The following is a 21397-nucleotide window of genomic DNA, read 5'->3' on the forward strand; positions in this document are numbered from 1 at the left end:
TGACCAGATCTTATACCTGATATACCAGTACATGGTGGCAATCCTGCTCCGTCTCCATGTATGTAGGGGCATACTTGGGCTGTTCAAATTAAAAATCAATAAAGGTACAAAAGGCAGAGCTGGTGCTAGGAAGAGCTGGAATTTATCATGCCATCATCAATTAGAGCCGTCCTCCAGCTGCTTCTGAAGTCCCGTTGAAGTTGAGCTACATTTATTTGTTGCTGTTCCAGGGAAGCATAAAAATGTTGTTTCTGAAGCATTTATTTTTATGCCAGCGTGTTGAAGATAATACTTTCCACATCAGCTTGTCTGCTGAGGAACTGCATGTCTGTAAAGAAGTCTGGGGCTGCACACACCCCATACATTTAAAGCACACTCACCCCCAATAATATTAGGAACCATAGTTTACCCCAACAGAGCTTCAACTTCCAGCACCCTTAACAAACTATAGTTCCCAGTATTCTTTCTTTTTGGGAGTATCCTTTAATTGTATGGTGTTTCTGCAGCCTGGGGCATCTCCCAATTAAAAGCATCAGGCTGCTGGGGAGGGGGAGGCTGCTGTCTGAGGCCCTGGAGAGCCACTGCCAGGCAGGTAGGCTGAACTGGTAGACGGCATTTTATTGTGCTCATCATACAACAAGTGCCCATTGTATGCAAGGCAGTGACTGTGGGTAGGGTTGGGCGAATCTATCAATTGTAATTTCTCATTTTTCTGTTTTCAGTTCAGTTCCCTACAATTCCAGATCAACTTGTGATTTATTTATTTTTAAGTCATCAGGAAAACTCATCAAATACACATGTTTGTATGAAGTTTTACCTAATATACACAATTTTGCTGAACAGTTTCCCCTAACAATGCATTTTTATTGTTTTCACTAACGCAGTACATGTATTTATATGCACACTTTACCCAAGTATCTGCATTTTTTTTACACATTACTTGGCTGGAGAACTGTGTCATAAAATTAGAAGCGCATATTTTGAGGGATGGCTGGGTTTCGATTTGCATACTGTTTTGGAAAGTATGAATTAGGTTGATTTTAAATGTGAACTGAATTGAACCTCCCCCCCCATCCCTGCCTGGGGGTCCTGTCTGTTCCTGCTTTACCCAGCTGTTGCACAGATGTTGAATCTCTTAAGTGCCCTGGGTGATTTTGGGTGGATAATGAATTCAGCGGAAATTGAACCGGGGGTGGGTTACTGGAGTGGAGTAGTATATTGATTTGGGGGAATTAATGGTATTAAACTTGCTTTAGAAGTGACTGGGAGTAATAGAAGGGGAACTGAAATGATTTTGAGTTGGATCTATTGGAAATTAACTGGGGGTAAATGAATTAAAGAGAAACTGAATTGGGGAAGGAGGGGTAAAATTGGAGAAATTATCTGAGTGATTTGGATGAGTTTTATATCATAGTTAATTTGTAATGTTTCCTTTTTGCAGTAACTCTCCAAAGCTCTCAACAAACGCCTCAAGCCCACGCTTGTCAAAGAAAAAAGTACTACATCTTCTGCATATAATAAAATCTGCAGGGGTTTGTTTGACAGACTAGGGTAGTGAGTGTGTTCCACTGGTAGGCTTCCTTTATGTAAAAATTGAAGAGAGTAGGGGCAAGAACACATCACTGTTTCACTCCATCGAGAAGAGGGACAGAGTGGGATACATTGCCTTTGCTATTCCATTTCACCCTCAATCAAGTGTTTGGATGAGAAATCATTTGGGTTGCCTTTTGTCACATTTGATGTCTTACTCAGCATCTATACATATACACCTGTACATATTAGCAAATTTTATGCAAATTTGACACTGCTGCCTGCATGAGTTTAGAGCAGGGGTCAGCAACCTTTTTCAGCCGTGGGCCGGTCCACTGTCCCTGGGACCATGTGGTGGGCCGGACTATAATTTTTTTTGGGGGGGTGAACGAATTCCTATGCCCCACAAATAACCCAGAGATGCACTTTAAATACAAGCACACATTCTACTATGTAAAAACACGCTGATTCCTGGGCCTTAGTTTGGGAACTCCTGATATAGATGCACATATTAGTGAATATGGCATGCAAAATGTGTTATATTATGGAAATCACTTTGCAAAAACGTGCATGTAACCTAAAATTGCATACAAAATCTGTGTTTTAGGAGAAATTCACCCTAAAATGCTAATAAATGTTTTGAGGACTTTAAAAAATAATAATACTTCAAACTGATAGGGAAATGTGGGAAACTGAACTTAAGACTGAGAAATAGAGAGAAACCAAAACTGGCAGATTCACCTATACCTGACTTCAATCCATTAACCCACTTCATTAGAATCCCTACTTCATTTCAAAATGGTAGAATTGGAGGTTGGCAGGAGACTTGGTCTAAGCCCAGCCTGGTTGAATGTTCTTAGCTGAATGTTCTTTCAGACTGGCTCTGAATAAACAAAGCAATGTTGTGTAAGGGTAATGGAACAGAAGTGCATCACTTCAGCGCAGGAATTTTTAGTGTACAGTTGAAAAGATTAAAACCTTTTCTGCAAGCTGTTGGTGAATCTAAAGAGCCAACAGAGATCTCTACAAATGTGAAGTGTCACCGGGCACAATACACTGAGAACTTGAAGAGGAGCCGCTGTGAAGTGGCAGAGCACACGCTCTGCATGCAGAATCCCTGGCATCTTCAGATAGAACAGGGGAATTAATACCTTTGTCTGAAACCCTGGAGTGCTGTTTTGACGCTCGGTGTGGGGATGACTGAACTGGAGGGATCATTGATCTGATCTGGCATTGGGGAGCTTCCTGTGTTGCCTGGGTGCACTACTGTGAAAGGAATGGAAGCACATAGCTGATTTCAGTAGAGGTAGGAAAGTGTTATTTTTATGGTTTGTGACAAAGGATCTGTAAACTGCTCTGGCTGTTAATATGCAATCGGGCATAGTTCAAGCTTTTGCTTTTAGCACTTAAAGTGCTAGAAAAACTTGAGATCAGGGCATCTAAGGGGCTGCCTCGCCCACCGTATCCCTGCCTGGCAACTGCGCTCCTCAGATGGGGCATGGCTGAGAGTACCGTATGCTCCAGGGATGAGCTTAGCCTGTATTGAGAGTTCCATCTCCAGCTCTCTGGAATCAGTTACCAGCAGAAATGAAGACATTTTTTTTACTTAGGAAGGCTTTCCTTGCAGTGTAACCCAGTCATTTGTGGAATATCTATTTTATATCTGATGAAATTGCTTTGTTGTTTTTAGAATTTGTATGGATGTCTTTTTGGTTTCTAGTATTTGTTGAACTGATTTTATTGTTCTTAGAGTTTCTGTTTGTGTGTTTTATTCTGTTTTTATTGTGTACATGGCTTTGGTGGCTTTATGCTGTGAAGCAGACTATAGATTTGGGCAACTTGAGAAGGAAAGGAGGACAGGCACTAAAAAGTGATGCAATCTCTGAGGTGCACTGACAGTGGTTTATTGGCCAATGTGTTTCTAAGCCTTGCAACTTTTCTTTAGTGGCAAGAAATACAATCTCCAATGCTATCTCAACCTTTAAAATAAGTATGGGATCAGCATGGGGTGCCCTTGGTGAGTAGGACCCACCCCTCATGCCCATACTAACCCACCACTTTATTATTATTTTTCTGATGTTCAAATCAGTGGCTGCTTCTGGAGAGTTCAATTTTAGTTTTTCACAGTACCCCCTGACATAGCGTTACATAGGGATGTGGGTGGAGCTGTTGTCTAAACCACTAAGCCTCATGGGCTTGCTGATTGGAAGGTCAGCGGTTCAAATATGCATGATTGGGTGAGTTCCATTGCTCTGTCCCAGCTTCTGCCATCCTAGCAGTTCGAAAGCATGCCAGCGCAAGTAGATAAATAGGTATTGCTGTGGCGGGAGGAAGGTAAAAAGTGTTTCCATGCACTCTGGCTTCCATCATGGTGTTCTGTTGCGCCAGAAGCAGTTTAGCCACATGACCTGGAAAGCTGTCTGCGGACAAACGCCGGCTCCCTCAGCCTGAAGTGAGATGAGCGACGCAACCCCGTAGTCGCCTTTGACTGGATGTAACTGTCCAGGGGTCCTTTACCTTTTACCTTTACACCAGGGCATTGTGTGAAATATAAAATGGAGGCTTCACCAGATGCTAATCAGAGGACAGTTGGTAAAGACCATTGCTGCAACGGGGGCATTTTCCCCATGGTGCTCTCAACTCTTGAGTTGGCTTTGCTTTGAAATCTATAAAGCAAGAAAGGTATAGTTGGAGGAAGGGCCAGAGAAGATTCTTTCCACTTCCTTAAAATTTATGCTGAAATTTGATTGATTTTCCCATCTCTCTCTCTCACTCACTCTCTCACTCACGTAAAACAAGGCCCTCTTTACACCTAACATGCCTTTCCTTCAAGTCACCTCCTACCTACCCATGATGCACACATCATGCTTAATGTAGATTACTTTGGAGCAAGTTGCCATTGATCAGTCATCGCAATTTATAACACTCCCACTCTACCGCCATACCTCTCTGGTTTGGAAAGTCCCATTCAAGGTAGGGCAAGAGTAGCCCTTCAAACACTCTTGGGCTCCAACTTCCATTCGACACAGCCAACGTGGCCAGTGGTGGGGAGTAATGGGCACTGTAGCCCACCACTAACTGGGGTGCCAAATGTTCCATATCCCCCACTATACCACATTCAAAACCCATCCCTGCAAGTGAGTCCATAAACAGTGCTGACCTAAGGAAGGGAAAGAAAAAGAGCCCATTCTCTCTTAGGCACACATGCCTGGTTTCCTTTAGCTCGCCACAGGCGATTGGGAGGGCGGTTATTTATATGTCTGCTTCAACGGCACAGTAGTCAGCACTAATTTGTTAAATCCCTGCCAGGACTTGGTTCTTTTGGAGTAAAATGTAATGTGGGGGGAGGGGGAAACACATTAAGGCACTTTTTTCCCAGAGAAGCAGGAGGCAGAACATGTTGGGAAACAGGTGGAGTTTATCACAAATGAGATAAAATTGGCACATTAACGCAGAAATAATCAGAGGTGCAAATAAAAGGTCTTAAACAGGGGAGCAGACTGGGGAGGAGGACTGTTTGCTGAGATTTGGGACTTTCACTGCAATGCTTGATTATGCAATTTCTGTAGTACATAGAAGTTTGCTAGCTCTTTACTTGTTGAATTCAGAATATATAATTTCAATTGCAGAAGAGCAAAGAAAATGGGTCAGCCCTCAAAAATTTCCAAAACCAGTGAACTTTTGTGGACATCTTAAGTTTTATTGACGAGGCATGATGTGAAACAAGATGTCAATGGTTTCCTTTGTGTCTAAACCAATTGTGTGTGGCCTTCTGTGCAACCCAGCATATTCCTTTCTTGTTGCTGGAGTCCATCTCTCCCCAGCCCCAGTCAGCATGGCCAGTAGTCAGGAATGATGAAAATTGTAATCCCAACAACAACTGTGGCCTGTGATTAGCTTGACTTCATATTGATCAGCTAGTTACTACTGCTTTTGAATATAAAAACCCTCAAAATCTTGTCTGGGGAGACAGTCAGCAAAATCAGCTCATATAACAACTTCTAGTACATATTTTGGAAAGCTGTTGTCCTCTATGCATTTGGACACATCTTCAGATATTGTAACCCAATTTTTGCATTCGGGTTGTTGAGATCAAGGAGCAGGCTTACATCTGTATTTGGATAAAATTGGGCACCATTTTGAATCAAGATGGCGGATGGAACCTTTCCAAACTTCACTTTTTTGGGGGGGGGGGTGTTCTTATAATTCCTGAGCAACAGCAGGCACTTTCCCACTAGTACTTATACATGCATTTATCTGTCTGCAGTCCTGGAATTCTCAAATAAAATGTTAATCTATTTATTACTAAATTCTCCTAGCTAAAGCCCTTCCCCAGATAGAACCTCTTTGTTTATTTCTTCTCAAATTATGCACCTTATTATTCAGTTTCCTCAGTGAAGTGTTATCAATATTTCCCCCCCCCTCTCTGGACTCCATCTGTGCTATTTGGATGGCTTTGCTAAGAGGAAAAACACCCTTGCATTGACTTTCACTTGCAAAATATGATGCTCATGGCGGGTGGGGCAAGAACTCTCTTTTCCTGGTCTGTGTCCAAAGTCAGTTATTGTTATTTAGACCCTGTAGTATTGAATCACTCTTTCACTTTCAAAACAGTATGAAACATTTAGCCAAATGTATCAGACATGCATTGAACATAGTGTTTGGACATAGGCAAGCCAGACTCTTTCTGCCTCTGCTACCCCTCCCCATGTCACAACACCAGTCATTGGAAGCTAGAATGGATAATATAGGCGTATCTTGCCTTTTTCAGAAAAACCACACTGGCATCATGCGTTTGCAATGTTTCAAACATTCTCTAAACAGCAATATACATGCAGCTAGATATTGTCTGTTGTCGATAAATATCCAATTTCTCAAATAGAAATCAGCATTTGGTCCTTCCTCGTGAATTGTTTATATTGTGGTTTTTAAAAAATCTTTCAGTTTGCACATTTAATCAGAACTATTTTAAATAAAGCAGCATTAAAATCCAATAAATAACAAGCAGGCATAGGTAAAAAACAAGGATCAAAGTGTATGGTCTTTCCATGTATGTTTTCTTTAAACTTGGTTCTTTGTTCTCTTATATACTGTATTGGGGGGGGGGGAACCAATCAGAATTTGCACCACTGGTCTTAAATAACTGCAATGTGCCTGTGTGGATGAGCTTTCTACACCCCCCCCCCCTTCTAGAACAGGTGGTTCATCAATCTGCTGTAAACATAACTCCATGTTTTTAAATTTCTGATTTCCTTTTTTATTCCTTCTTGTGTTTTTGTTTTGTTTTGTTTTTTAAAGATGGACTTCATATACTAATGTCCGTCAATTCACTGGACTCTTTGTTTGCCAGGGGACCATGCAATGACCTTTCTAATGATTTAGTTTTTGAAATTGCAGGAGAGTTTTTATCATGTGCTAGGTTAACAGTGTAAATCCTCTACTCAGCCGTAAACCCCACTGAGTTCAGTGGGACTTGCTCCTCCGTACATGCATATAGGATTGAAGCTAAGGGCTCAAATTTTCCATAGTAAAATTGGGAGTCCTCGCAGTATCAATCTACACCAGCTGTAAAAATGTTTTATTGTCAGCGAAACAGCTGGGAAAACCAGACACACACGCAGTCACTCCTGTGTTTATGGCCTCAATATTGATTTGTTTCTGAAATATGTCATATATGACAATGTAAATGTTAGGGTTTGGTGTTTAATTTTTTTAAGACTATCTTTTTATTTAAATTTAAATTTAACATTGCTACATTGAATACATCAGTCATGTTACAGGTAGGTAGCTGTGTTGGTCACCCATAGTCAAAACAAAATAAAAAATAAAAAAATTCCTTCCAGTAGCATCTTAGAGACCAACTAAGTTTGTTCTTAGTATGAGCTTTCAGTCATGTATCAGTCAGGTTGCATGCTAATGGTTTCAAATTCAGTTGCAAGGTGTCCTCTCAGTTTATATATATACATTCCACACAGTCATATGGAAGGGCTGGCTGATGTTGCATGGATGCAGGACCCCACCCTCATCTGTGGCTGAGCCAGGGGACTGAGCCCATGTGCAAACCAGCTCTTACTGCAGGCTTGTACCAGTTGCCTGTCCCTTGTATGAGCTGTGTGTGTGGTGGGGTATGTGGAGAATGACCAGGCATGGAGCTAGCCAGCCTATCTAGCTTAACAGCTGCATGTTTAAAATGGTCTCTGCCCTGGAAGTGCGTTGGAGAAGTTTGTGTGGATGGAGACTGTCTGTTGATCTTGGACAAGGAGAAAGGAGCATGTGAGGGTGGCCACTGCCCTCTGCTGTCCCTTGCCTCACCCCTCCCCGGTTAAATTTCCATGAGTTAGAGCGATGACGATGTTTCACAGCTTGGAGCAAGCCGAAATCCCCAAAGCACTTCTTTGGCCGCCTGCTGTCACGTATTGAATTTCTGACATACCAGGGGGAAGTCTGCCGAGCCTCTTGGATGATGCAGAGTTCAAAAGCCTCCCTAGCCGCCTCCTGCTTGTTTGTACAGGGGTGATTAGCATGGCGTGCAGTGCCGGAAAGCCAATGCATTTGCTGCCTGCTCCTGATTTCCCTCCTGCTTGCTTTGGCTTCCCTCTAGGATACTGATGTTCAAGGACTGGTGATGACATCCTCCGCTGCCAGTGCTGCCCTGAGCCCCTCCAACATACGGCGGACACATCAGGTGGTTGTCTTGTGCCCCCGAGGTAAGTTATGTGGCCGTACCTCAAGAGGGAGAAGAAGTACATCCTCTGCTATCTGATTCCTTTGTTTCCCTCTCCCTCCAAATTCCAGCAAGGCTGTATTTCTGGCTGCATGTTGTTTGTGCTAGAAAGGGGGGGGGTGTTACTTTCTGCACCCAGCTACAAGGATATACAAACTTTGTGACTGCATTAATCAGGTAAGGTAAACAAAATACATATAATTTCTCCTTGTGTCATTTATTCAGCTTTTGCTGCTTGCAGTTCAGGGCAGATTGTGACAAAGGCTTTATGTTGGCCTGCCCCCTGATCACTGGAAATGCAATTTGGCTACCTTTCTGGCTTTAGAGACCTCAGCTGGCATAGCCCACCTGCTTTCATATTTTTACAGTCATAAGGGCGGGAAACTTTTTTAAAAAAGAATGAAAACAAAAGCTTTTACATCATGAAACTGTTCTGGGAACGCATTTTGGATCCTCCACTCATGAATTGCAGCATATGGACAGCCTTGCATGTATGAAAACAATATTCTGCTGTGTATAGTGCGGGAAAAGGTGGAATTATGCAACTGAGATGGGGCCTTTTCAGTAGTGGGCCATGCTTGTTGAATGTTATTTCCAGGGAGGCACATCTGGTGCTGTTCTTAGGTTCCAGGCAAAGGCTTTTCTCTCTACTGGGGCTTTTAGCCCTTAATTGGAAAGGTGACATTGGGGCCTCGTTTAGTGTGATAGGATCTGTAAGTCCTGATCTGTTCAGCTGTGTTTTTAGAACTTCATTGGATGTTCTTATTTGGTTTCAGTGTAAGTCATTTTGGGTTGCTCTGTGAGAAAAGAGACCAATAAAACAGAATAAGCAAATACATTTAAATAAATACAACCCATATAAATCATGAAAATATTATTTGTATATCTTCTTCTGTTTCTGCTAATTGTGACAAGGGACAAAGATCTATGCAACACATACCGGTAGTTAGTTACCTTTATGCAGGAATTCCTATCCATCCATCTTCCCTAACCTCCTTTGCCACTCCAGGGCTTCTGAGATTTCACTGGGAATAGAAGGTTCTAGCAACACTTCCTAAGGAGGGAGAGAGGGAGGAGGAATTTGATCTGCCTTTCACAGTGGCTGATTCGATCTGGAACCCCCCCCCCCCCAATGTGCAAATCGCAACACAGCAACTACCTCTACACTGCAAACGTCTTTGGGTTTTGTGATGCAGCTTCATTGCACAAGAAGTCTGCACATAAATATGTATTATACATGAAAGATGTGTATTTCGGGGCATGTTCTATGCTTTAAACATGTGCATTTACATAAAATACGTGTACAGTTCAGATGTGGACTTTTCAGGTGTGTCTTCCAAAAAAAATAAACAAATGCAGAGGATAGTTTTGGATGGAAAGGGCATAAAACTGAGTGCCTTTGAGACTGAAATGGGGTGGAATTACTGACACAGTCCATTCCGGAACACTTACAAGGTCCAGCATCCATACAGCCACTTCTCCATGGCCCAGCCCCACAGCAACCCTGTAACATCCATAGAAAGGAAACCTCAGGGCAGATGGATGGCACAATTCCTTGCCACCTCCATGTTACCCCTCTGCTGGAGGCCAGCAGCACCCATGGGAGAAGGAGTCTCTCGGTTTGTCTGAACCTCTCTACAAATGTCTGAACTCTGTGGAACTTGTCTGTCTGTGACAAAGTGGCTTTTTCTGCCATTCCAGCAACATGTGAAGTAGGTCTAAATATATCTCCCAAATGTGGTTAGTTTGGGGTTGCTTCCTTATCTGTCTCCTTTCTAGTGAAAACTCCTAACTCTGCACATGATTCAGGCACCTCATGGGTAGAACTAAGGCGGAAAGAGTGGGTTGATGCCTGTGGGCTCCCAGCGCAGTGTCGACTGACTGCGTACTTCCTGTTATCAACAGAAGGCTCCAACTAACTTTGCTGGTTTTAAATTTATTCTTTTGCTTTTAATCGGGGATTCTCTTCTGTCTTTGAAAGCAGACGCCTGAAATGTCTGCCATGCTTGTAGTGGGTTGTCCATAAGAGAGAACAAATGCACTATAGAAATGGTTATACAACTAAGCATTAGAAAAAGCATTTTGCCCTGTCTGGGCTAACACTAAGAAGAAGATTCCCAAAGGATCTGTTTCCTCCTCCTTCTAAACCTTGATGTTCCATTTCCCAATCAGATTTGTATGCTGTGAGAAGTTCTGCTGATTTTGCAGAAGATAGTCATGACAGGATTCAGTTGCTCAAAATGACTAGAGATGGGGATAAATTTGATTCAGTTTTCTTTGAAAGCTGGATTTATCAAATTGGCCCTTTCTGAAACAGTATGAGAACTAAAACACAGCCATCCTTCAAAATTGGCACTTATCTACGTGGCCTCCCTAATGGTGATACTGATGAATTGGAAGATTAAAGCTATAATACCCTTTAATCAATGGATCAACAATATGACAACACTCGCAACTTTGGAATGGACTGCTTACAGATGTAGACTTTGGATAAATATGACAACATTTGCAATGAGTTTATACAGAAAGTAGTAGGATATTAATATCTATCTACATACATATTTGAATAATAACATTGTATCAATTTATATTGGAATGTATGGGAGTATATTACACACACACACACTTATACACATCTTCGTTCTTTTCCCCCTCACTTCCCCGTTTCCCCCCTGTATTTCTTTATAATTTAAATTCTTTCAATAAAATGTTAATATTATAGGAGAGCCACTCCATTCCCTTGATCATTTCAGTTGCCCGTTTTTGAACCTCATCCAACTCTAAATTGTATCTCACATGCACATTAGGCAAGCCTCGCCTTTTTAAAAAACCTTTTGGCTTATATAGCATTGGGGAGGACATCAGCAGATTACCCCATTTACACAGGTTTGGCAAGAGACTTTGAGGCCAACAATCTGACTCTGCTGGTTTGGAAAGTGTCATACTGGTACTTGTGGCCGTCTGACTCACTGAATTTGGTGACTTGGTAGTTCATAACTACATTCTCTTAGGTATGTAATGGCTCCTTACCTGACTCCAGGGTGGGTGGTGGTTGTGGCCTGTTGCAGGCTTTCCCTCTCTCCCCGGGGGCCAAAAGGCTCCCCGTCACGGCTGGGCCTTGGCTCCTCCCCTGGCTGACCACTGTGGGTGATGGGATAGCCCACCAACACCAAGATCTGAACTGCCCAGTCAGGGGCAGGCAAGGGAATGGAGCTTGGGTGGTGGACCAGAATGCGGATGCCTTCACTCTGGTCCTCTACCTGACAATAAAAGCCAGCTGCACTCGAATCTCACATACCAAGAGCATTGACTTGACTTTTTGAATCACCTAAAACTCCCTGGAAACAGAAAGCTACCAACACCTTCACTAGCCTTTGAGGTAAGCAACACAATTCTGACAACTCTTTGGGAAGTTCCAGGCATTGTCCTAAAAAGGGCTTTTGTGAAGAACATAAACTCCAAAGTCAATCTCATAAGGGTTATGTAACTGAGCAGAAAAGAGCCCTGGACTCTGACATCACTACAGCGTGCCCCTCTCTTTCCCCTCCCAGCAGTGTGTAAAATATCACGGCCTCCGGATGTAAGAGCACGTTCTCTCTTGCTATTCCTGATCCAGCAGGAAAACTTGGACAGCTCCTTCCCTTGCGGTTTGCTATGTTGTAAATAATATCTTGGCCGGGTCACACGTCCTGCCGCTCTTGTGATGTGGCGTCTCCAAGAAGTGGGGGGGGGGGGAGGAATGTAAACAAAACAGTTTTTGGTTGTTGTGGAGGAAAAATGTCTCTCGGTATTGTGGAAAATTAGCGCTGGGATGGTTCTACCCTTATAGGGCTTAAAAAAAACAACAGTAGATACAGACTCATAAAGTTTGTGAAAATTTTGTTTTAAATAAAACAACCAGTTGAATTTGAAAAGTATGTAAGCCTACAAACTTGCTGGTGCACATCATTTTCTTTTAACCGAGCCTGCCTGCAACAAGCTAAGTTGTGGTACTTCAGTTGACTGCAAATGAAAAGGATAGTCTTCTAAGTTTCAAAGTAATTTTTTGTGTCTCCTTGTCAACTAGAGGCCTATTTATAATCATTCATGTTTTAGTAGCATCCAGATTGAGTTGTTGCATGGGCAGTGATCAGGGACGATAGGCACTGTAGTCCGACAATTTCTGAATGGCCACAGGTGAGCTAACTCTGATGCTGTCCAGCATCCTGTTTCTCACTGGAAGCCCACAGCAAAGGCACGAGGGCAGTCACCCTCTCTTGCTGATGCCTTTGAACATCAGTGACATACTGCTTCTAAAAGTGGGCTTAAAGAAAGGATTTTTCAGAGGGTGGGGGAAATAATTTTGGGAGAAAAACCAAACTTTTATTATAATTCCTCCATAATGCAATCCTTCACCTTAATAAAAATCAGAATATCTTTGGAAATTTAAAAAAGATTACAGAAGATTATTATCAGCAGGAGCTGATAGTCTGCCCTGTAGTCCTTGGTGGTTGACCAAAGGGGGGGGGGAAATGGTGACCCATGCTCACCCTGGCTAATTTGTATCCAATATGAAGGGTTGACTGGGTGGAGCCAGAGTGAGGTGAATGCTGTGATCCCGGGTGCCTTGAAGGATATGGTGGTGTAGCCACTCTTGGGAAAAACCATCGCTCTGGACCCAGAGGTTTTAACTACTGCCTGGCCACCGGTTTTGAGGGCAGAAGATGGCAGCAGTTCAACTGCATATGCTCTAGGATTAAACTGATAGACTCAGTTTTGAGACAGTATCTGCCTTGTTTGCCCCAGTGGATGACCTTAGTCAAACATATTATATCAGAGTTGAAAGATCTGCACTGGTTGCACATTAGCTGCTGAACCAGTTGCCTTCTTTTTAAGGAGTCATAGAATCATAGGATGGTAGAGTTGGAAGGGATCCAAGGGTCATCTAGTCCAACCCCCTGCAATGTTGGAATCTCAGCTAAAGACTCCATGACAGATGGCCATCCAACCTCTGCTTGAAAACCTCCAAGGAAGGGGAATACACAACCTCACAAGGGAGACCATTCCACTGTCCAACAGCTCTTACTGCTGGAAAATTTTTCAGTATATTTAGTCAGAATCTTATTTCTTGTAAGATTCATACCCTCCAGAGCAGGAGAAAACAAGTTTGCTCCATCTTCCATGTGATTGCCCTCGAGATATTTGAAGATAGTTGTCATATCTCTATTCAGTCTCCTCTTTTCTAGGCTAAACATACCCAGTGCCTTCAACCATTCCTCATAAGGCTTGATTTCCAGAGCCTTAATCAGCTTGGTTGCCCTCCTCTGCACACCCTCCAGCTTGTCAACATTTTATTGAGAGCAGTACTTTTATTGTTTTCATGTGAACTGCTTGGAGTAATTTTTTAATCGTAAGTAAGTAAAACAAACTTTTGTTTCTATAGAAACTCTCAAAGCCATTCTTGCTTACTTCTTAATGTGGCATCTGTAGTTCAAAGGAATTCATGACTTTCTCCTAAAGCAGTCCTTTTTTAGTTCCTGGAAATGGGAAAGGCTTGGATTGATTATCTTCAGGTTTTGTAAACAGTTTGATCCCTGATGGCTATATATATCAAATAAATGAAAATTCAAAATAGTGGGAATGATTGGTGAAAATAAGCTATTTTGTTGCAAAGAGGAAAGGTAGAGCAACTGCTTTTAAAACGAGAACATGTTTTTTTGGGAGTGGAACACTTTGACATTTTAAAGTTAGGTTCTAACCAGGGATAGAATGAGGATATGGAAGGGCAGATCCTGAAGTTGAGGCTCCAGTACTTTGGCCACCTCATGAGAAGAGAAGACTCCCTAGAAAAGACCCTGATGTTGGGAAAGATGGAGGGCACAAGGAGAAGGGGATGACAGAGGATGAGATGGTTGGACAGTGTTCTCGAAGCTACTAGCATGAGTTTGGCCAAACTGCGGGAGGCAGTGAAAGATAGGCATGCCTGGCGTGCTCTGGTCCATGGGGTCACGAAGAGTCGGACACAACTGAACGACTGAACAACAACATGTCTCTACATGGTGCTTCAAGCACACTGTAGTTTAAATGTCTGGGCTTTCTCCACCCTCCCCTAATCCTGATTCCTTAGAATTGAACCCCTCTGAAGGAAGCAAGAATGATGAACAGAGAATTCGCAACACCCTAAGCAATAATAAAATCTACAGTTCCCAGTGTTCCTTTGGGAACAGCCATGAAGCCTTTCCAGCTAAACCAGTTTTAAAAACTATTTTGAAATGCAGAGATATCCTCAGATGGATACTATGTTGATATTGGTTGAGGGAACAGGAAAATGGAGCTCCCAGTTTCCAATAGTTTTGGGGTTTTACCTTGGCTGGTAGTTTTCTTTCTGGGGGTACATTCAGATGTTGGGATTGTTGCGTTAGTTGTCCTGGTTATAATACTAGTGCTTCTGTTGCCATTTCTGACTTTCCTTTTACACTGCTGCTATGGAACCGTGGCTTTTTGCTCGCTATGCTGCCTTGGCATGCTAAATTTCACCCAGGCCAGTGGGTGTGGTGTGACACAACAGCAGACGTCACTCGGCATGTCACTCTCCCAAACCCTTTATGCACACCTGTGGTTCTGTTCCCCCATTATTCACCCATGAAAATGGCAGGAAGGAGCTGTATACTGTAGTACCACCCTGTGATGGGGGGGCAGTGGGGTGGTAAAACAGATTTCCCCCCCTGAAGCAGTCAGTGTGGACATGAATGCTAAACCTGCACTAGATTACCAGAGCTTCTTGTGTTGTATGAAAGATCACATAAAGCATGAAAATTATAGTGTAAGGAAACATCATGAAAATGGAGTAAAGTGCTGTCTAAGTGGCTTCTTCTTCTACCTCTCCTCACGCGCGGTTGTGCCCAAGTGGGCTTACCTGGGAGCTTTGCAATCCATGCCACAGACCTGGGCCTGAGCTGCCATGATGTTTTCTCAAAATTCAAATGGCAGCTCCGACCCAGCGACCTGACACAGAGGGCCCAGGGCAGGTCCCAGTGCCATGGCAAACTCTACCAGGGCTCCAGAAGGTGCCAGAAGTATGGAGCTGGTGTTTTATTTTTATTTCTTTAATTTCTATCCTGCCCCCCCCCCCAAAAGAGCCTAGGGCAGCAAACCACCAAGCAGCGAAAACAGCACAATCAAATAAACAAACAAAAGGATCAAAAACTTTTGAAAAAACGTTAGCAACGTATTTAAAGCATTAAGAATATAAGGAATGTTTAAAAAGAGTCGCATATCCTCACAGCTAATAATTTCAATATTGCCAGGAACACGATGTCATGAGAGAGACTGCTTCTTTCTCTACAGACTCTCTTGGGTGTTAAAATTGACAGAGAGGGCCCCTCGTGGTAGTTCTTCCTTCCTCAGAAGGTTTTTTTTTGGGGGGTGTGATCTGAAGGAAAGCCTTCTCTGTGGTAGCACCTAAATTGGGAATCCTCTGCCTACCAGAGAGTTGCCCATCTGGTAACTTCATGGTACAGCTGAAGACACCCCTCTTTACCCTGGTCTTTGCCATGTAAGATACCTATTTTTAGGGCCCACCCTATTTTTGTGGTTGTATTTTTTTTGGTAAGTTCTTAAACAGTTTTTAACGTTGCTGTAACCCACGCTGAGACCCTTAGGGCGAAGGGCAAGTAATAAATGAAGGTAGTATAATAATAATAATAATAATAATAATAATAATAATAATAATAATGATGATGTTGATGATGATGCTTGAGTGAACAAGAATGTTTCAAAATCCTATCTATTGATAAGTAATACTTAATATACCTGTAGTTCAAACCAATGTTAGTGCGGTTTTTTTACATTATAACTTTCGTTTTGGGTTGAATCCTTTTTCAATTTATTGTGTTGTTGACTTCCTTCTACCTCATTACGGTTTAAACCCCCCCCCCCATGTTAATAAGGGTTAGGGTTAATTTGTAAGGGAATTCTTAGCATCAAAACGAACAAGTTGAGTCAGCTGTCACAGGATGCAGGTTCACCCCCACTGGCTTGCTTTCAGAACTTCAGGTCTTTGCTGTGGAATGAAACAGCTTTTTTTCTGAAGCAGCCTACAAGATTGAGTTGTACAACCAGTGTTGAAGAGTCAGTGCTTCAGAAGGCACTGGCAGAAGGCATGGTTAAACCACAGAGCCTAGGGCTTGCTGATCAGAAGGTTGGTGGTTCAAATCCCCGTGACAGGGTGAGCTCCCGTTGCTCAGTCCCTGCTCCTGCCCACCTAGCAATTTGAAAGCACGTCAAAGTGCAAGTAGATCAATAGGTACCGCTCCAGCGGGAAGGTAAACGGCGTTTCCGTGCGCTGCTCTGGTTCGCCAGAAGTGGCTTAGTCATGCTGGCCACATGACCCGGAAGCTGTCTGCGGACAAACGCCGGCTCCCTTGGCCTATAGAGCGAGATGAGCGCCACAACCCCAGAGTTGGACACGACTGGACCTAATGGTCAGGGGTCCCTTTACCTTTACCTTTACCTTTACCTTTACCTTTACCATTATGTAGTGTATAAATTAATTCCTGATGGTGATGGGTATTTCAGAGGAGAGGTCCTCAGTCTCCCATGCCCATCGGGTTGAAAAAAATGACACTCGTCTATTTTCCCGCCTCTTGCATTCCACTCTTTTAATTCTGCTAAGGCAAGGAGAACCTGAAAATTGTGCGTTCATCATTTTACGTCAACTGGAAGCTGTTTGATTAAATAAATTCTTATTAAAAATAAAGAAATAAAAGAAATGATGTGTTCACTTTCTTCCAGCAAACAAATGCTTTCAGGGAAATAAATTTCCTGAACGAGCCATTTGGACAGTCTCTGTGGACTTCAAGATCCACATCATTAATTTAATTTTGCTGCTTTCACTAAAATTATCCATAGTTTATTTATTATTATTATTATTATTATTATTATTATTATTATTATTATTATTATTATTACAACATTCAGTACAGGTGCACTTAAAGTAGGAAACCAAGGCCATCTGAAAAGCATTTGGGGAAAGTAATTTTGAGGAGACTCACTAATGGTTTTGAAAGACTCTTGGAAACACAATATAAGGCAGTTCTGCATCAGCAGATGAAAACTGGAATGGGAGGAAAGAGGGCAATATTATCCCCAATCCCTCAATACTGTATGTCTGTAGCTGAGCAGCAGGAAAAAGAGGCACTAATTTTTAAGGAAAATCTTAAAATGAACAAGAACCTTGTATATAAACAATAATGGGGATGATGCATAAGCAGAGTACTTTTATCAGACGGGGGCTGATAGCTCTTGAGTGTCTTCTCCATTGAGTGCCCACTACCTGTTTGCTGAAGGCCGGAGGCATAGCTTGGTATTTAAAAGATTTGTGGCATGATTCCATAGTCAAAATTTGCAAAAAATTGCATGTGCTAATTAATATGTATGCAGGTAAATTTAGAATCTGACTCTGTCAGAAGAAAAACTACCTAATTTCCCATTCAAAATTACCCCATAGTAGAATTTATATTTGCTTGCACCCCATACCAGATCATCCCAAACCAATTCCTATTCAGTTCAGTTAATTTCTCAACAGATCATCCTGCTCCAAGACAATTCAATTACGCTTTGAATTACGCCATTCATTACTCCTAAAATTATCTCTAGATAAAGTCATGTTTATCCAGTAACTAAAGTCACCTCCACCCCCATTCTGTTTCCCACAAATTTAGTCTACAAAAAAACCTGGCAATAAAAGTCTTGTATTGGGAACAGAAGTAACATGGTGTTCCTGTGGTGTCTGAAGAAGGACCATAGCTCAGTGGTAGAGCATGTGCTTTGCATGTAACAGTCCCAGGTTCAATCCCCAGCATCTCTAGGTAAGGTAAAAGGTAAAGGACCCCTGGATGGGTCAGTCCAGTCAAAGGCGACTCTGGGGTTTCATCTCGCTTCCAGGCCGAGGGAGCCAGCGTTTGTCCACAGACAGCTTTCCGGGTCATGTGGCCAGCAGATCATGTGGCTACTGGCACAATGGAACACCATGACAGAAACCAGAGTGCATGGAAACGCCGTTTACCTTCCTGCTGCAGCAGTACCTATTTATCTACTTGCACTGGCATGCTTTTGAACTAGGTAGGGCTAGGAAAGGGTCCCTATCTGAAACTCTGGAGAACTGCTGCGAGTCTTCCTAGATGTTGCCCATTGGCCTCTGCCTGCTAGACAGCAGCTCCCACTGAGGACTTTGGAGGTCAGCTGAGCTGCAGGAACCCTCTCAGCTTACAGTGCTTGCTGTTTCATTCAAATGGCCAAACTGTGGTTTGTACCTGTCAAACCATGGTTTTATTACTCTGGACCAAACAGCAAAATATGTTTTTCTCTAGACTTAGGATTAGTAGGAAGGAGCACATTCACCAAGACTCATTTAAAAGTAAAGGGACCCCTGACCATTAGGTCCAGTTGTGCCTAACTCATCTCATGTTACTGGCCGAGGGAGCTGGCATACAGCTTCCAGGTCACGTGGCCAGCATGACAAAGCCGCTTCTGGCAAACCAGAGCAGCGCATGGAAATGCCGTTTACCTTCCCGCCGGAGCGGTACCTATTTATCTACTTGCACTTCTGACATGCTTTCGAACTGCTAGGTGGGCAGGAGCTGGGACTGAGCAATTGGAGCTTACCCCATCGCGGGGATTCGAACCGCTGACCTTCTGATCAGCAAGCCCTAGGCTCTGTGGTTTAACCCACAGTGCCACCCGCATCCCTAAGACTCATTTACATGGTCCTAAAATTTAGTTTGGTATTGTTTCTGAAGAAGCTCATGGTTTCTGTGACATGTGGATTGCAGGGGTTGGATCACGTGGCACTTGGGATTCCTTCCATCTCTAGAATTCAATGGTTCTATGAAGTGGGAAGGAGTGAAGTCTCTCTTAAATGTTAAGACAAAATAAAAAATAAAAAAATCCTTCCAGTAGCACCTTAGAGACCAACTAAGTTAGTTCTTGGTATGAGCTTTCGTGTGCATGCACACTAGAAGAAGTGTGCATGCACACGAAAGCTCATACCAAGAACTAACTTAGTTGGTCTCTAAGGTGCTACTGGAAGGATTTTTTTATTTTTTATTTTGTTTTGACTATGGCAGACCAACACGGCTACCTACCTGTAACTTAAATGTTAAGCACAAATCAGGACTCCTGGATCAGAAACAGAACAATCCCATTTGGTTACTGAAATGAGGCATGCAGCAAGGTTTTTTGAATCCTAGCCAAGCTAAATAGGCAGTCATTAGAAGAGCAGGAAAGCACCCAAAGTTCTCATTTAGATTCTTGGTCATCTTCATCTAAAAAGGAAATTAAGTGAATTTTGCAAAATTGAATATAATAAAACAGTGAGGGGGCGTCTGCAGGATTCAGCTGCCCTTTTGGCTGTTGCCATTTAAGCTCATTTCTGTTTCTACCTCATCCAGTGAGCCATCTCCTTCTCCAATCCTCTCATGGCTTGTTTTTGCTACAACACCGACCACAACTACAAGATGTGCAGAAGATACTTCAGCATAAAAATTAAAATAAGCAGGGCATGTGGATTTATTTTTTTCCACATAAAAACACATTTGTGTGTGTGTCTCAATTAGTCAAAATGCATTTTCTTTGCATTATTTATTACCTGTGTTACAGAAGCAGCCGCAGTATATCTGTCCACAAGCAGACTGAGGAGATAAATTCACCTCTTTAAATAAAAATTTTAACGATTAAGCAATGTAATTTGCCTCCCACTGAAGTCAATAGGAAAATTACCATTAGCCATAATGGGGCTAAATTACACTCTAAATATATTTAATGGGTATTAAAGAAACCCATTCTCTATTCCCAGAGACTATGGGAAAGTAACAATATTTTTAAAATTATAATGCAGTATTTATGCATAACAATGTCAACCTTTGGCTCTGTAGGTCAAAACTGCCTTGGAAGTGCTGTGCTGCCTGTTCTCATATTGCTGCCCTCCAGACCTCTCATGGACGAGGCACGCAAAGAAGGGCCTCCGATGATGATTGCAGGGTCTGGGTCAGTTCATGTGGGGAGAAGTGGTCCTTGAGGTACTGCGGTCCTGCGCCGTTTAAGGCTATATAGGTCAAAAGCAGCATTTTGAATTGTGCTAGGAAACAAATTGGCAGCCAGTGAAGTTGGGTCAGGACTGGTGTCGTATGCTCAAACCATCTTGCCCTGGTGAGCAGTCTGGCCGCCAAATGCTTCACCAAGTTTAGGATCAGAGTTTTCCTTCTCCTAGAACACCTCCATAGTCGAACGTTTCGGAACTCGAACGCTGAAAACCCGGAAGTAAATTCCTCGGTTTTTGAATGCACCTTGGAAGTTGAACAGGAAAAGTGACTTCCATAGAATCATAGAGTTGGAAGAGACCACCAGGGCCATCCAGTCCAACCCCCTGCCAAGCAGGAAACACCATCAAAGCATTCCTGACAGATGGCTGTCAAGCCTCCGCTTAAAGACCTCCAAAGAAGGAGACTCCACCACACTCCTTGGTAGCAAATTCCACTGCCGAACAGCTCTCACTGTCAGGAAGTTCTTCCTAATGTTTAGGTGGAATCTTCTTTCTTGTAGTTTGAATCCATTGCCCCGTGTCCGCTTCTCTGGAGCAGCAGAAAACAACCTTTCTCCCTCCTCTATATGACATCCTTTTATATATTTGAAAATTCCGTTTTGAATTTTCCGTTTTGAGTTTTGGAACTTGAACGGACTTCATGGAACGGATTACATTAAAAAACTGAGCTACCACTGTACCTTCCCAGGTTGATGAACCCCACCCACCCCTCACTTCCCTCTATGGAAAGTGCATAGACTGCCTTTTGACCACTGGACCCACTCTTGGTCTCGTCTGCTCCATCTGCCAGAGCCTGCCTTCACATGCAGGGAAGCTCCTGCTTGCAGACTTCTCAGTGGCGCATCTGGTTGGCTGGTGTGCAAACAGGATGCTGGACTAGATGAACTACTGGCCTGATCCCGCACACTCTTCCTATGTTCTTATGTCAAATATTTATGTAATATAAAAGATAAGTATGTTCAGACTTTTTGTTTAGGAACAGCGATCACATAAATGTTGGTTAAATTATTTCTCCCTGTTGCCACCTCCTCCCCTGTACTTCTAAACCCTTTTAAAATTGTGTT

At 42.7% G+C, this 21397-nt stretch overlaps 1 protein-coding gene across 9 annotated transcripts in view; it reads left to right on the forward strand.

Annotated features, from left to right (window-relative positions):
* Positions 1-8145: 8145 nt before the first annotated feature.
* PITPNM2 (phosphatidylinositol transfer protein membrane associated 2) overlaps positions 8146-21397 on the forward strand; it is a 181442-nt gene continuing 168190 nt past the window's right edge. For 8 of the 9 annotated variants that reach the window (XM_033136271.1, XM_033136279.1, XM_033136275.1 and 5 more), the window contains exon 1: positions 8146-8237. The gene's annotated coding sequence lies outside the window, so the exon portion shown is untranslated. The remainder of the gene's footprint in view (positions 8238-21397) is intronic. The other variant, XM_033136281.1, reaches the window with a different exon arrangement.

Source organism: Lacerta agilis, chromosome 17, assembly GCF_009819535.1.
Source record: "Lacerta agilis isolate rLacAgi1 chromosome 17, rLacAgi1.pri, whole genome shotgun sequence".
NCBI lineage: Eukaryota > Metazoa > Chordata > Lepidosauria > Squamata > Lacertidae > Lacerta > Lacerta agilis.